Source organism: Vitis riparia, chromosome 3 (genome assembly GCF_004353265.1).
Source record: "Vitis riparia cultivar Riparia Gloire de Montpellier isolate 1030 chromosome 3, EGFV_Vit.rip_1.0, whole genome shotgun sequence".
Taxonomy (NCBI): domain Eukaryota; kingdom Viridiplantae; phylum Streptophyta; class Magnoliopsida; order Vitales; family Vitaceae; genus Vitis; species Vitis riparia.
In genome coordinates, this window is record NC_048433.1 from 13929251 (window position 1) to 13944348 (window position 15098).

Consider the following 15098-nt stretch of genomic DNA (forward strand, 5'->3'; position numbering starts at 1 on the left):
ATATATAAATTAAAATTGAGGTAGTAGTTCTTCTAGTAAATTACATGTCTGTCTATAAAGACATACATGGTCTTATAAAAATGAGAGAAGTCCCCTTAGTTTATATGCCTCTTGACTTGAGTCTATGATCGATGTTTGTCCTTATATCAAACCAAACATTCCTATTGTTGTAAGTCTTTTATCATAGGTTTTAATGCAAAGGGACATTTGATTAAAAGGGATAATCTTAAAGTGATACAAATGACCTCTTTTAAAAACCTAGAATATGAAATTTTTTGAAAACATTTTTCATCATTTTTCATACCTCCACCTCAAGAGACACTTTTGCATGGAGGTATGTGATTGTTTCAAGCTTTTATATCTAATAAAAAATTAAGTAATTATTCCTCTTATTTATCTCCCTTTTTAAATCTCAACTAGTCCTTTTAAATCTTCTTGTAATTAAGCCTCATAAGAAAATATAAACTTGGTTATAATGAGTTTAATTACAATTCTAAGTAACATACGTGCTTACCATATCATTTTCCTATTTAGGTATACTACTCAATGGCATAAGCGTTTAATGGTGTGAGTGGAGTCGGAAAAAGGTATCAATTTTGCAAATTTTTTATTATATTAGAATTCATAGAAAGTAATGCTTTACAAAATGTGCAACATTTGCATGTATTTGTTTTAATTGTTTGTTAGATGGGCGTTGCCTATTTTAGTTAAGTTAATAAATTTTCATATATTATAATGTAATTGATAATTTTAATGTATACATAACCTATTAAGAACCCATGTGTTTTATTTGCAAATTATAGGAAAGGGGTGACTCGTTGGAGCCAGGAAACATTGCAAAATAGTTGCATACTACGAGAGTTTTTACAGGTTAAAAAAGGTCTTAATAATTGTATAATGTTTCTAAATTGTGTTTTCTCCTTCTTCTAAGAGACACTTCTAATGTTATGTAAGAGGATTCTAATTCCAATATGAGCCTCTTGAAAATCTAGAGACACCTACATTCATAAGGCCTTGAACAAGATGGGTCCTTCTGGTTCTTGCACTCTTGACTTTCTTCTTCTACTTCTACCGTAAAATGCTTCTGCCCAACAATGATATAGATCAACTCTTCCTTGAATTCAAGGAATCCATCCATATCATAGAATGGGTCATCTTATTTCTTCCTCTCAGACTCCCCCTATAATGTCTCAAACCCAATTTAAGGGTAAAATCATAATTTAGAAACTATTAATTAATTAAAGTAATTTAATAAGGGTAAAAAATGCCTTTTTGTATTTAAAACCCCTAGATATAAATTAGGTTTTTCTTATCTTCTCTATTCAGAAAACCCTTTCACACAAAGATCAAAAAGATAAGAAAGCATGGGGCTGAAGATTTGGAGGTTTAGGGTTTGAAGATCAATTTTCCAGGTAATATTTTTAATCCTTAAATTTATATTTTATATTCGTTAATTAGTTTTGAACACTTTAGATATTCTTTGGAATATCTCGATTTTGATTAGAGTTCGTTTAATTAACTTATAGGTCAAAAAGATTAAAAATTTATGAACATAGGTTGATTTATTAATGGAGATCGACAGATTTTTATTTCTCAAATAAATAGATCTAAATAAATAAATAAATAAAATAAGTGTCGTGTGATTTTCTGGAATGGTGAAGAAAAAAATAATAATAATAATGTAGATGTGTGTGGTGTAGTAGAGGGTTTAAAAGAAAAAAAAAAGATGTGTGTAGACGTCCAGGGAAGGAATGAACAAAAGAAGAAGAAGAAGAAAGGTGTTATTATTATTATAATAATAATGAGTGTAGTTGGTGGCTTGGAGTAATAGTGTTGCAGGGTCTTTGAAAGTAATAATAATAATAATAATAATAATAATAATATATATATATATATATATATATAATGGGGTGTGGGGTGGAATTGTGGTTAAGTGGCAGTTGGATTATGGGAACAATAATAATAATAGTTTCTTGTATAGGTTTTAATTTAATTTAAGTATATAAAGAAATAAATAGTGAGGGTAAGATTATGAAAGACAATGAATTTTACAATAATTTGGAAACTCACTAAATTAATTTATTATTGTTTAGTAAGTTGAAAATAAGATTCGGTAGTAATAATATTAGCATGAGAAATTAATTAGGATCCCTAATACTAAATAAAATATTTTTAGGATTGTCAAATTTTTACCTTTAGATAATTGTGTATGATATTATGTTAGGTGAGGAATAAATTCGTCATGCTAAATACTTCATGTTTTTTAGCGCTTTTTCAAGGTAAGGGAAATTAATGCAAATTTTTATAAAAGAAAATAATTTCATTTTTATATTATATTTTGAAATGTGTAAAAATATTATTTTTATCTTTATGCATGGATCAAATATGTGTTTTGTATGGAAAGTATATTTGAGAATTTTCTTTGTTTATAAAAAATGAAAAATTGAGGAGATATGATATTTTGTTTTATAAGCTTGAATTAATGAAATAAAGTGTTTGACTCTGGATTATATGGCCCTAATCAACGGGTTATAATTTTTGACATTTTCAGCCCTAGTCAACGGGTTATAATAGTTGATATTATATGGCTCTAGTCAACAGGTTATAATAGTTGACCTTATGACCCTAGTCAACGGGTTATAATAGTTGACCTTATGGACCTAGTCAATGGGTTCTAATTATTGACATTTGGTTTTGTTCACCTTAAATGAAACAAATTTGAAACTAGTTACTCAATTGTGAAGTCCCACCTAATTAGGCACCATTTGTCATACGGTAACCAGAGTAAAGATATTTTGAATGTATTCGATTTGGTTTTGATGAGAAATTGTTTTGAAATGGATATGAGAAAGTTTTGTTGAAAATTTTGAATGTATTAGTATTTTGAATTCAAAAGTTTTTATGAAAATAAGTAAATGTTATATCTCCTATTTGCAAGCATGATTGAAAATGTTTGATCCATGAAACTGTATTAATGTTCCTTATTGGGCTTTGAGCTCATCCCCCTTTGTTGATAATCTTTCAAGTAACCTCAGTTCGGGCGAGGAGTGATCATTAGGAGGGAAATTTGGCTTTATTAGGACATTTTTTTAAACTCTCTTTATGTTGGACATTGTTTAGATGTTAAAACTTAATTCTCATTTGAATTATTTAAGTTTGGAGTTATTTGAACAATAACACTTTAGTTGATGTATTAGTTTTTTTAAAGTTGATACTTGGAGATTTTAGAATTTTGTCCTACTACTCTGAACATGAATTTAGTAATCAGTAAATTTCTAGTTACAATACGAATGTTTGTGTCGTTTCCACTTTGAGCCTTTGGGCTTAAGGTGTTAAATGACCGTCATGCCCTTGAAGTGGGTTTTGGGGCGTGACAAAGTGGTATCAGAGCACTAAGTTATGATCTTGTTGGGAACATGTTTTAGTTTACTTTGGGGATAGATGAGTGACGCATTAGTTTAAGTTTTAGTTTCAGTTTCGTCTTGTATAAATTCATATTCTTCCTTATGAATCTAAATTGTCTAATTGGTTTTCTATTGACTAATTTAGTTATACCTAATGCTTTATAGGACAACATGCCACCAAGAATACCAGCACCTTCCCAAAACATCCAAGCTAATAATGATGTACCTCCTCCACTAAAGGTTTGCCTCCCATGAATGCAGAAGGGCTTTATAGGTATCTTGAGACTTTAGCTAGTTTGGTTGAGCGTCAGGCTAGAGCTATTGAGACTCAAGCTCTTGGAGAACCCTCATATTCTAAGGGTAGTTCATTTGACGACTTTAAGAAGTTAGGTCCTCCTTATTTTTCTAGTACTTCAGACCAACGGAAGCAGAAGCTTAGATTCTCAAGATAGAGAAATTCTTTGATGTTATAGATTGCTTTGAAGAACAAAAGGCCTCTTATGCAGCATTTATATTAGATAAAGAAGCAAATCATTGGTGGCGTATGACCAAAAGGCTTTTAAAGGATCAGGGACTTATAGTTTGGAGACAGTTTAAGGAGGCATTTTACAAAAAATACTTTCCCGACAGTGTTGACGACAAAAAATAAGAAAGTTTGTTCATTTGGAACAAAGAGATATGACGATGGCCCAGTATGAAGCTAAATTTACAGAGTTATCATGTTTTGCTCCACAGTTGATTACTATAGAGGAGGAAAATGCATTAAAGTTTTAGGATGGATTAAAACCCTATTTGAAGAACAAAATATCTATTTTGAAGCTTAGTGTCTATTCAGAGGTTGTAAATAGAGCCCTTACAGTGGAAAAGGATAATAAGGAGCTTCAGCAGTACAGAGAGCAACGAAAGAAGAGGAGTAGGAGTGATAGTGCCCATGATAACCAAGCACCAAAAAGGTTTGTTTCAACATAGAGTCAAATTAAAGGAGAAGTAATGCAAAATTTAGATATGACTTGTTATATTTGTTGTAAGAAACATTGGGGTAAACCTTGCTATAAAGAGTCTGGAGCTTGCTTTGGTTGTGGGAATCATGGACATATGATTCGGGATTGATCAAAGAATAAGAAGTTTATAATTGGGAAGCCTAAGGAGGAGAATACGGAGGATAAATAGAAACCTAGAGTCCAAGGGTAGATGTTTTCTATGACTCATCAAAATGCTCAAGCCACTTCTGATGTGGCAACAAGTACTATTTGAATTTACACTTTATTGCTAGAGTCTTGATTGACCTAAACTCAACACACTCTTTGTTTCAATATCTTTTGTTGGTTTGTTGGGTATGCTTGTTGGTAGCCTAAACTTTGATTTGAATGTTGTTATTCCTATGGGACATTCTATTATGAATAATATAATGTTTTGAGGTTGTCTTATGATGACTAGTTATATGGAGATGTTAGTTGACTTAGCACTTCTTGACCTTTAGGATTTTGATGTGATTTTGGAGATGGATTGGTTAGTTTCCTTCTATGTCCCTATTAATTATTTTGGTAAAAGGGTGATTTCCATATTCCTGACCAATATAAGTTTAGTTTTAAGGGAAAGCATGTGGTTAGACCGTTGTGTATGATCTAGGTTTTATGGGCTAGTTCCTTGCTTAGGAAAGGTTGTTAAGGGTTTTATGCCTATGTGGTGCAAGATGGGAAAGATACTATGTTCTATTATTGTCTGGTTGATAAAGGTCTAGTGAAGTAATCTTAGTATTCGGGAGGTCACTTAGGAAGTAGATGAAGAGATAAGAGAAAAACATTTTCATTTATTTCAAGACTCATGTATGTCAAGTTTAAAGGACTAAACTTCTGCTAAGGAGGGGAGGATGTAGTGCCCCAAACCAATTTAGGGGTAAAATCATAATTTAGAAATTATTAATTAATTAAAGTAATTTAATAAAGGTAAAAAGTTCTTTTCCTATTTAAAACGCTTATATATAAATTAGATTTTTCCTATCTTCTCTATTCAGAAAACCCTTTTACACAGAGATCAGAAATATCAAAGAGCATAGGGCTAAAGATTTGGAGGTTTAGGGTTTGAAGATCAATTTTTCAGGCAAGATTTTTAATCCTTAAATTTATATTTTATATTAATTAGTTTTGAACACTTTAGATATTCTTTGGAATATCTCAATTTTGATTAGAGTTCGGTTAATTAATTTATAGGTCAAAAAAGATTAAAAATTTATGAACATAGTTTGATCAATTAATGGAGATCGACAGATTTTGATTACTCAAATGAATAGATCTAGAAAGAAAAAACAAATAAATAAAATAAGAGTCACATGATTTTATGGAACGGTGAAGAAAAAAATGATAATAATAATAATGTAGATGTGTGTGGTGTAGTAGAGGGTTTAAAAGAAAAGAAAAAAAAAAACAAGCATGCATCTGGACGTCTAGAGAATGAAGGAACAAAAGAAGAAGAAAAAAAAAAGTGTTATTATTATTATAATAATAATGGGTGTAGTTGGTGGCTTAGAGTAATAGTGTTGCAGGGTCTTTGAAAGTAATAATAATAATAATAATAAGGGTTATGCTACGGTACCGAAATATACTTTTCGGTACCATACCCCAAATTTTGCACCAATTGCATCTTGCCACATGTGAGGATTGTTGAATAAAAAAGAAAAAAAAACTTGCTATATAGGTTACAAACCGGTCACCTCCTATGCCAAGAAAAAATAATCCAATGCAACACAAAAGTTTTAACTCTTTACAACATCCAATTCTATAATTTGAGGATTTATTTTATAAAAGATTGAAAAATGTTGAATAATTTGTGAAAATATAAATTTTCTAAAAGAAAAGAAATTAGAATTTATTTTATTTGTTCATATAAAGTGATAAACCAAAGAGGTGAAGAAAAAAAATTAAATTTAAAACAAACTAAGTATTCTAAAAAACAATAATTCAATGACATAATTTATAAATTGAGAGTCAATTAATTTATTTTATTTTAAATTGAAATTATTTGTGGAAAAAATTGGATGAATATTGCAAATGCGAAAAAGCAATATAATTGGTTTATGAAGTAAAAAAAATGAATAATTTCAATGAATTGTAAGTCTAATTAGATATTTATAAAAAAATAAAAAAATAAATTTAAATAAGTATACATTGTTCAAACACTAAGTTAGTTATGTACTTGATAATTGTATTAACAAAATAATTCTTTTAATTTAAATTTAATTATATAAAATATTGGTTGAAATATTGAAAATAAAAAAAATTATAATAATTAGTAAAAATATCGAATTTCACATGTCAATCTAATTTTTTAATCATTTTGATTTTTCCAGAATTTAAAAGAGGAAGAGAATTGGGAATCTTCAAATTCTTCGTACCCTTTCTAATTTTTAAGTATTTTCGGAGTTTTATATATATATATATATATATATATATATATATATATATATTACATCGTTTGAACACCCCTTAAGTGTAATGAACTCATTTAAACAATGTCCAAGCCATATGCAGTTCCAATTTTTTTTTTAAATTTCAAAAAAATTGAGAATGGGGAAGGTACGAAGAATGTGAGGATTCCTCACATTCTTCGTACCCTTTCTAATTTTTAAGTATTTTTGGAGTTTTATTTTTTCGGACATCATTTGAACACCCTTGTAAGTGTAATGAACTCATTTAAACAATATCCAAGCCATATAAACTCCCAATTTTAAAAAAAAAATAAAAAATCAAAGAAATGGAGAATGGAGAAGAGGGTACGAAGAATGTGAGCCTCACATTCTTCGTACCCTTTCTAATTTTTAAGTATTTTTGGAGTTTTATTTTTCCAGACATCATTTGAACACCCCTTAAGTATAATGAACTCATTTAAACAATATCCAAGCCATATGAAGTCCCAAAAAATTTTAAAATTTCAAAGAAATTAAGAATGGGGAGGATATGAAGAATGTGAGGATTCCTCACGTTCTTCTTACCCTTTCTAATTTCTAAGTATTTTTTGGGTTTTATTTTTCTAGCCATCATTTCAATACCCCTTAAGTGTAATGAACTCATTTAAACAATATCCAAGCCATATGAACTCCCAATTTTTTTAAAAAAAATTCAAAGAAATGGAGAATGGGGAGGGTACGAAGAATGCGAGGATTCCTCACATTCTTCGTACCCTTTCTAATTTTTAAGTATTTTTGGAGTTTGATTTTTCTACGCATCATTTGGACACCCCTTAAGTGTAATGAACCTATCTAAACAATATTTAAGCCATAGGAAGTCCCAAATTTTTTTTAAAAGTATCAAAGAAATTGAGAATGGGGAGGGTACGAAGAATGTGAGGATTCCTCACATTCTTCGTACCCTTTCTAATTTTTAAGTATTTTTGGAGTTTTATTTTTTCAGGCATCATTTGAACACCCCTTAAGTGTAATGAACTCATTTAAACAATATTCAAGCCATATGAAGTCCCAAAAGTTTTTAAAATTTTCAAAGAAATTAAGAATGGGGAGGGTACGAAGAATGTGAGGATTCCTCACATTCTTCGTACCCCTTCTAATTTTTAAGTATTTTTGGAGTTTTATTTTTCCGGACATCATTTGGAATCCCCTTAAGTATAATGAACCTATTTAAACAATATCTAAGCCATCGGAAATCCCAAAAAAAATTTAAAATTTCAAAGAATTTGAGAATGGGGAGGGTACAAAGAATGTGAGAATTCTTCACCTTCTTCGTACCCTTTCTAATTTTTAAGCATTTTTGGAGTTTTATTTTTCCAGGCATCATTTGAACACCCCTTAAGTGTAATGAACCTATTGAAACAATATCTGAGTCATATGATGTCCCAAAAAAGTTTTAAAGCATCAAAGAAGTAGAGAATGGGGAGGGTACGAAGAATGTGAGGATTCCTCACATTGTTCATACCTTTTCTAATTTTTAAGTATTTTTAAGTTTGATTTTCCTGGGCATCATTTGAACACCCCTTAAGTGTAATGAACCTATCTAAACAATATCTAAGCCATAGGAAGTCCCAAAAAAATTTTAAAATTTCAAAGAAATGGAGAATGGGGAGGGTACGAAGAATGTGAGGATTTCTCACATTCTTCGTACCCTTTCTAATTTTTAAGTATTTTTGGAGTTTGATTTTTTCGGGCATCATTTGAACGCCCCCTAAGTATAATGAACTCATTTCAAAAATATCCAAGCCATATGAACTCCCAAAAAAAAAATTTTAATTTCAAAGAAATTAAGAATGGGAGTATACGAAGAATGTGAGGATTCCTCAAATTCTTCTTACCCTTTCTAATTTCTAAGTATTTTTGGGGTTTTATTTTTTTTGGGCATCATTTGAACACCCCTTAAGTGTAATGAACTCATTTAAACAATATCCAAGCCATATGAACTCCCAATTGTTTTAAAAAAAAAATCAACGAAATGGAGAATGGGAAGGGTATGAAGAATGTGAGGATTCCCCTTTCTAATTTTTAAGTATTTTTGGAGTTTGATTTTTCTACGCATCATTTGGACACCCCTTACGTGTAATGAACCTATCTAAAAAATATCTAAGCCATAGGAAGTCCCAAAAAAATTTTAAAGTATCAAAGAAATTGAGAATGGGGAGGGTACAAAGAATGTGAGGATTCCTCACATTCTTCATACTCTTTCTAATTTTTAAGTATTTTTGGAGTTTTATTTTTCTAGGCATCATTTGAACACCCTTGTAAGTGTAATGAACTCATTTAAACAATATCCAAGCCATATGAACTCCCAATTTTTAAAAAAGAAAAATCAAAGAAATGGAGAATGGAGAGGGTACGAAGAATGTGAAAATTCCTCACATTCTTCGTACCCTTTCTAATTTTTAAGTATTTTTGGAGTTTTATTTTTTCGGACGTCATTTGGACACCCCTTAAGTATAATGTACCTATTTAAACAATATCTAAGCCATCGAAAATCCCAAAAAAAAATTTAAATTTCAAAGAATTTGAGAATGGGGAGGGTACAAAGAATGTGAGAATTCTTCACCTTCTTCGTACCCTTTCTAATTTTTAAGTATTTTTGGAGTTTTATTTTTCCAGGCATCATTTGAACACCCCTTAAGTGTAATCAACTCATTTCAACAATATTCAAGCCATATAAAGCACCAAAAAAAAATTTTAATTTCAAAGAAATTGAGAATGGGGAGGAGGGTACGAAGAATGTGAGCCTCACATTCTTCATACCCTTTTTAATTTTTAAGTATTTTTGGAGTTTTATTTTTCCAGACATCATTTGAACACCCCTTAAGTATAATGAACTCATTTAAACAATATCCAAGCCATATGAAGTCCCAAAATTTTTTAAAAATTTCAAAGAAATTAAGAATGGGGAGGATACGAAGAATGTGGGGATTCCTCACATTCTTCTTACCCTTCTAATTTCTAAGTATTTTTCGGGTTTTATTTTTCTAGGCATCATTTCAACACCCCTTAAGTGTAATGAACTCATTTAAACAATATTGAAGCCATATGAACTCCCAATTTTTTTAAAAAAATTTCAAAGAAATGGAGAATGGGGTATGAAGAATGCGAGGATTCCTCACATTCTTCGTACCCTTTCTAATTTTTAAGTATTTTTGGAGTTTTATTTTTACGGGCATGATTTGAACATGCCTTAAGTGTAATGAACCTATCTAAGCCATAGGAAGTCCCAAAAGTTTTAAAAAATTTCAATGAAATTGAGAATGGGAAGGGTATGAAGAATGTGAGGATTCCTCACATTCTTCGTACCCTTCCTAGTTTTTAAGTATTTTTGGAGTTTTGTTTTTCTGAGCATCATTTGAACACCCTTTAAGTGTAATGAACTCATCTAAACAATATCCAAGCCATATGAACTCCCAAAATGTTTTAAAATTTCAAAGAAATGGAGAATGAAAGGGTATAAAGAATGTGAGGATTCCTCACATTCTTCGTACCCTTTCTAATTTTTAACTATTTTTGGAGTTTTATGTTTCTGGACATCATTTAAACACCCCTTAAGTGTAATAAACTCATTTAAACAATATCCAAGCCATATGAAGTCCCAAAAAAATTTTAAAACATTAAAGATGTGGAGAATGGGGAGTGTACGAAGAATGTGAGGATTCCTCACATTCTTTGTACCCTTTCTAATTTTTTATTATTTTTGGATTGATTTTTTCGAGCATCATTTGGCCACCCCTTAAGTGTAATGAATCTATCTAAACAATATCTAAGCCATTGGAAGTCCTAAATTTTTTTTAAAGCATCAAAGAAGAGGAGAATGTGGAGAGTACGAGGAATGTGAGGATTCGTCATATTCTTTGTACCGTTAATAAATTTTTAAAATTTTTTTATTTTGATTTTCTCCGAACATCATTTGAACACACTCTAATTTTAATGAACCTATTTACAAAATATGTAAGTCATATGAGCTCCCAAAAAAATGTTTAAACTTTAAAGAAGTGGAGAATTGGGAGAGTACGAGGAATGTGAAGATTCCTCACATTCTTTGTACCCTTTTTGATTTTTTAATATTTTTCGATTTTGATTTTTCTTGGCACCCATTGAACACCCCCTAAGTGTAATGAACCTATCTAAACAATATCCAAGTCTTATAAAGTCCCAAAAAATTTTAAAAAGTTCAAAGAAGTGGGGTTTGGGATTTGGCTCAATACTAACTAGTCGACTGCTAAACTTCAACCGGTTGGATCATTTTCTCTACCGCCAGCCACTGCGAATTTTACTAGGGAAGCACCAAAAGTGGCAGTGGCTAGCGGCAGCAAAAATATTGCAACTGCTTCATTTAAAGGTCGACCGATAAACCAATATGTTGTGAATGTAATTTTGGATTTTCAACCGGTGGTTCTGACATGAATATGGTATTGCCCAATTATGACATAGATCATCTGAACAAAACCATTATCAATTATTAACATTCATTGGGTGACAACTTCACCAAATGAGGTTCATCTTAGATTTCAAACGCATAAAACTAGTCTACCATTTCTATATTTTTTGTGTGCTAATGAAGAAGCTTGAGAAAATAAATTAAATTTATCGTATATATTGCTAATCATATCGACGCATTGAAGTATAGAACTACTCTCCTCAAATTTCAAGGGCCTAAATTTCAAGCCTAACTAACATATATTGATACTAAATTTGTCAAGCGCCATGCCTCAGGTAATGTCTTACTGTTGAATTGATACTCACCAAACCTCTTGCTCCACCCAAAAGGCATCTTGAGTAATTTTCCAATCTATACAACAATCTCATAGTTGAATAACATTGAATTCCCAAGGTTCAAAGAATGAATCATAGCACCAAAAGATGTTGATAGTAAAGTTAACGACTTTTAGTGATAGTAGCACCCTAATGGTTATCAAGTCAGCTATCAGGAATATTTCCCAATTTTTCTAAAAATGTTATTAACCTCACTTAATGTTCTGGAAACAATTGTAACCTCTAACAAGGCCTTTTCCCCCTCTTGTAGAAGAACAAATGTGCATAAATAACCTTCATAAGATACTTGCCAAAGTGATATTATGGCATATATAGCCTTCATAAGACACTGACCACTTCAATAGATTAAAAATACTGCTATCTTTCCATGTTAATAGCAAATAAAACTTCAAAAACCAATAGCTTAAAGTTAACAAATTTATGATAAACCAAACTCAGTTAACAAAAAGCAGTTCCTCAGTATAATTGGAATAAAAACCAAATGATTTCATTTTTTTCCTTTTTTAATAATTATTTTTTATATAAATAATAAGAGCATCTATTAAAGAGTGACAAACAAAGGGCAACACCCTATGCATACAGTTAGATTACAAAAAGCTTCAAAACAAGCACACTAAAAGGCATATACATAAAACAATCTTCAATAAAATGAAACTATCCATAATTAAGGCTATCTAGATTACAAAAAGCTTCAAAACAAGCACACTAAAAGGCATATACATAAAACAATCTTCAATAAAATGAAACTATCCATAATTAAGGCTATCTAAGAAATCCATTGTTAAGGCTACAAAAAAGGCATCTGAAAATCATCTAGGTTTCTTATGAGCAAGTAAGCATCTTTGCATGGATATAAATACCTAGAGCAGATGTATACCTAAATTTTGATAGACAATTGACTGCTCACTAAAATGATATATTCTACATATGTACATATGGGAAACTATTTGCAGGATACAAACTAAGTTATTTATTTAGCTAGCAAGATCTTAAGATGATTCGGTACTTCCACCAAAAAAGACAACATGACTCCTAACCTTTATGGAAATTCTAGGTTGAGCTATTTTAATTTAGCATGACCTAGATTTGATGTGAACATAAATCAATGCTTAACAGGATGCTAAAATATTCAATGCTACCTTAACTAAATTGAAATTTAATTCAATATCTCTTAGTTTGAATTTAATGGATTAAAAGTGGTAAATTGATTTATCAGTTTGAATTCAGAACCATAGTAACACATTTTAATATAATTAAAAATCTATAGGTGGTAAATGGGAAATTGAAATAATTCAATATCCCTTAGTTTGAATTTAATGGATTAAAAGTGGTGAATTGATTGATTAGTATGAATTCGAAACCATAGTAACACATTTGAATATAATTAAAAATCTATAAGTGGTAAATGGGAAATTGAAATGTCATTCAATATCCCTTAGTTTGAATTTAATGGATTAAAAGTGGTGAATTGATTGATTAATATGCATTCGGAACCATAGTAACACATTTGAATATATTTAAAAATCTATAGGTGGTAAATAGGAAATTGAAATGTAATTCAATATCCTCTAGTTTGATTTAATGGATTAAAAGTGGTAAATTGATTTATTAATATGAATTTGGAACCATAGTAACACATTTGAATATAAATAAAAATCTATAAGTGGTAAATGAGAAATTGAAATGTAATTCAATATCCTCTAGTTTGAATTTAGTGGATTAAAAAGTGGTAAATTGATTTATTAGTCTGAATTTGGAACCATAGTAACACATTTGAATATAATTAAAAATCTATAGGTAGTGAATGGGAAATTGAAATGTAATTCAATATCCCTTAGTTTGAATTTAATGGATTAAAAGTAGTGAATTGATTGATTGGTATGAATTTGGAACCATAGTAACACATTTGAATATAATTAAAAATCTATAGGTGGTAAATGAGAAATTGAAATGTAATTCAATATCCCCTATTTGATTTAATGGATTAAAAGTGATAAATTGATTAATTAGTATAAATTTGGAACCATAGTAACACATTTGAATATAACTAAAAATCTATAAGTGGTGAATGAGAAATTGAAATATAATTCAATATCCCCTAGTTTGAATTTAATGGATTAAAAGTGGTAAATTGATTTATTAGTTTGAATTCAGAACCATAGTAATACATTTAAATATAATTAAAAATCTATAGGTGGTAAATGGGAAATTGAAATGTAATTCAATATCCCTTAGTTTGAATTTAATGGATTAAAAGTGGTGAATTGATTGATTAGTATGAATTCAGAACCATAGTAACACAATTGAATATAATTAAAAATCTATAAGTGGTAAATGGGAAATTGAAATGTAATCCAACATCACCTAGTTTGAATTTAATTATTTAAAAGTGGTAAATTGATTGATTTATATGAATTTCGAACTATAGTCTCATATTTTAATATAAATAATTAGTTATAACTATTTAATGGGGAATCTAAATGTTATTCAATATCCCCTATTTTCTATTTAATTCATATAAAATGATTAATTAATTCATTTATATTAATTTCAAACTATAGTTGCACATGTGGATATAATTGATGGAAGATGTCATCAAATTTATTCAATTATGTGAATTTTGAACTACAGTTCTTAATAGAAAAATTTTAATTTGGACTCATGTTTTCCCTTCATTCTCTTAATTTCCTATCTATGTAAGTGCAGAACCACCAGTGTTTGCTGGTAGAGGAATTTCTCAACCGGTGGACAAAAATTCTCAACCGCTAGGCACTGCGAGTTTGCAAAAGGTAGGATTCATTTCATACAGGTCGATCGGTAATGAAGTGGTTGAGTTCGTGCAATCAACCGATACACACTACTAGTTTTTTAGGTCATCGTATCATCTCTGCAACCAAACACCCATCTTGAAACCCATTTTTCTCATCTCATCATTTCATCTTGAAAAATGAATATCACGTTGGTCTTCTATGCATTGAATTGTTTTTTTTTTTTTTTTTTTTGATAGACTCTATGCATTAAACCGTTGCCCCACCATAACCATAAAATCAAGACCGAAAAAAACCAATAACCATAAAAACAGAGCCCCATAATCTCCAAACATAATGAATTCTAAATTGTTTAAAAATATGAAGAAAAAAAATCATCCATAAAGAAATCAAAACAAAATATAAAAAAAAAATATTTCTTGCTTGATCAATCTGGAGTTGGATGATGAAAGCGGTTGAAGACGACAAGGATCTGGGTTGAGAGTGAGACGAGCGTGAATTATTGGAACAACTCTTTCTTGCCAAAGAATGGATCAAACGGCTACGACATGGTGAGACATGGTCGAAGGTTTTTGATATCTTCCATGACGGTTTCAACGATGAATCTAATGAGAAAAAATGGAAGAAGATGGACAAAATGAAGTCATGAGGGAGAAAGAACGAAGGAAGAAAGGCAAATGAAGA